At 31.8% G+C, this 3440-nt stretch overlaps 1 pseudogene; it reads right to left on the bottom strand.

The window, feature by feature from the left end:
* Positions 1 to 1901, bottom strand: part of LOC109344678 — a 9253-nt pseudogene extending 7352 nt beyond the window's left edge.

Raw genomic sequence — 3440 nt, 5'->3', positions numbered from 1 at the left:
TGCCTCAAGCTCTTCCCACTGTGTTTTCAAGTCTGTGAAGTACTTGGAGACACTTCTGTCAGCTTGCTTGATGGAGTGCAAATCTTGAAGGAGATCAGACATTCGAAAGTAATCCCCTTTTGAAAATCTGTCCTTCAAGTCTTGCCATAGGTCTTGAGCATTCTCAATGTAGATGATGCTTTCTGATATTTCTGGTGTGAGGCATCTAGTGATCCATGATATGACCATGGTGTTGCAACGCTCCCATGTGTCGTATTCTGGATCAGATTTTCTTGGTGCAAGTATCGTGCCGTCTGCAAATTTGTATTTGTTCTTGGAGAGGAGGGCCCTCCTCATGGCCCTGCTCCATCACTGGTAGTTTGAGCCATCTAGTGGTGTTGTCACTAGCATTGAGCCTGGGTTGTCTCCAGGGTGAAGAAAGAATGGGTTTTTCAAATCATTGTTATTGTAGACTGGTTGAGACTCTCTTTCTGATTGATTAGTAGGTGAGCCTGCCATTTTGTTTTGATTGTTGGTGAAGGAAGAAGGTATAGTTTCTCTTTTTTTTTGCCTAGCCAGATTCTTGGCTTCGTAGGAATACCTCATAATACTTCTTTTATTTTCCTTGATTATAGAAGTGAATGAGCACTTCTATATATAACAAGTTTGTTGCTTCAAGAGCAAGCAACTAACTATTAACAACTTTTGGAGCCAAATTAACTCATAACAACCTATAGCAAAAAGCTTCTAAGAAGCATCTAGAAACCAAAGGAACAATAAAGGCCTGTGAGAAAAGCTTAATGAGAAAAAGGGCTCAGCCCAAAAGAAGCATGTGCGCCATGGCTCGGTCAAAACTGATGCGCCATGGCCAACCAGAAATGGTGCGCCCATGATGCACTCATGCTAGCAGACACGGTCAGTGCGCCTGAGGCATAGCACCTGGGCATTTATGCGCCTCGGTCATGATGCGCCCAGACTTGGAAGACACGGTCAGAGCGCCTCTGTCAGAAAGCTGGATGTGCGCCTCAGGTGTGCCTCGGTCAGAAAGCTGGATGTGCGCCTCAGGCTGATGCACATTGGGCGATGCACTGTGTTGCTTGAGCTTCTCATTTCTTCGATCATGAGTCATAATTCCTCGGTCAACATTGGTTTTCCCTCGGTCATGTGGTACTATTGGTCGGTGGATTTTGAGTTTGGCTTGATGAATTTTGACTTTGGCTTGGTTAAGTTGTATGGGAGTTTTATCTTGGTGAGGTGCACTTGTTGGTGACTTTAATAATTTGAGTGGAATATATTTTATTTTTATTTTTTGTAACATTTTTAATTCTACATCAACCATGACAGTATAATATAATAATAACAACTATTATCAACAAAATATGTAACAAATTAATAAGTGTAACAATTAAGAAATGCAATAATAAAATTCTTCTAAATAAGAATAAAATATGTGAAATTGAAAATTACTTATGCCCATAAAAAATTGGGTCCCTCATTAATTAAGACCCATGTGCAAGACACTTGTTTTATTTAAAACCCAGTTCAATTCCCTAAATATTAAGATATAGTCACCTTTTTTTCATTTCTTATAAACTTAAGACTAAAACTACTAGTAATCCACAAGTCCTATATACATTAAAATTAGAATCACCCTTATTAAAACTCATTAGTAATCTTATAAACATTCAATCTAAAAAATCATCCTTTTCATTTCCTATATATAAAATGAACATTTGAACAAAACAAAAATTTACCATGGTGAGATTGGATGTTGCAGCTTCAATAGAGGATCTCCTAGAAGCATCCAAGTGAATTATAGTACAAATAAGTCTTGTGCATAGGAAAATAATGAACATGGTGCAAACCGCAAACCCAATCACAGTAAACACCATGTTTAGCCTAGAAGAAATCGTCATTGTACAAAAAAAAAATCCAAAAACAAGCAAATATTTTCCAAATTTACAAACAGAACCCCAAAATTTCAGAGAGAAAGCTGCATTTGATTTGGATAGGAAAAAAGAATGAAGTGTCCCAGTTTTATTGGAGGGAAGAGAAATACTCATCTAATTTAAAATGATAATTACATTCTGAAAGTTCAATGGATCATTTACTAATTTCTTATGATTATCTATCCTATATAAAAAACCAAAACCATTAGTAATAAATTTTTTTATTTCAATTTTTTTATTTTGTAAAATTCTTGTTAATAACTACACGTTTTTTATTCTTTTCTATCAATTCATCAATATTCTTCCACACATTTTCTTATTTATATTTTCTATTTTCCTCACCCCAAGAAGATTTAAGAACACTTTAACAAAGTGTACAACTGTACATCATATCCACTAGGCCAGGTATAATTTTATTATTTTCATAAATCTAAGTGTTTATTTAGTTTCTAAAGAAATATAACAAGATGATAAACTCTATACCATAAAAAAATAAAAATCAAGTTGATAAATATAAAGTATCAATCAACATACTAGTAATAATAATGATAAATTATTACATAGATCAAATATATATCATTGATAATGTATTAATGATTATTTTCACGTGAATAGACAGTGTAATAATTATGATAACAATGAGAAATTATTTCATATACTAAATTCTCATTATTGATAATACTTTAATAATTTCAAATAATTATTTATAAAACTAACGAAGAGAAATTATTAGAGACAAAATTATCATTTATAATATATTAATAATTTAAAATGATTAATATATGGTTCAAGAATCAAAATCAATGGGTTATCTAATAATTTCTACTGATGATGTATTAATGAGTCATATAATAATTTCTTGTGATTACGATAATGGTGAGAAATTATTACAATAACTAAATCGTCATCATTCATCATACATTAATCATTTAAATCGATTATTACATTGTTTAAGATGAATGGATTATGTTATAATTTCTTTTGAATGATAATTGAATTTATGGAAGTGTTAAGTGGTTATGTAATTAATTATAAAATAATATGATAATTGTTATTAATGTACCTCGTCTCTTTTTATAAGAAGGTTTTATGGTAATAGCACAATTTTCAAAGTTTATATTGAGAAAAAATGAATTTCTTATCAAACAATTTTTACTTACTCGTTGGAAATATAAAATTATTTAGTTTCCATAATTAATAATAATTTTGGTAAATATCATATAATTATTGACAGTTTTAATATTATATCTATCTCCCTTAATCCCCAGTAAACTATTTAAAATGATAAGATGAATTAGAAGTTTATTCATCTCATCGATCAAATATTAAGACATTTTTAAGCAAATGAGTTTGGGTTAAATACCTGTTAAGGATATTTTTAGTCCATAGTGATCTGAGGGATAGCAAAAATATCCGTATTGTGGATACCTGCTAAAATATCCGCAACAGGTACCCGTAAAAATAACTTATGGGTGAGAGCGGGTATTATGATATCCGCTGTGCGGGTACTAT

Source organism: Lupinus angustifolius, chromosome LG04 (genome assembly GCF_001865875.1).
Source record: "Lupinus angustifolius cultivar Tanjil chromosome LG04, LupAngTanjil_v1.0, whole genome shotgun sequence".
Classification (NCBI taxonomy): domain Eukaryota; kingdom Viridiplantae; phylum Streptophyta; class Magnoliopsida; order Fabales; family Fabaceae; genus Lupinus; species Lupinus angustifolius.
The sequence above is the reverse complement of the archived record's forward strand: the minus strand, read 5'-3'. Positions and strand labels throughout refer to the sequence as shown.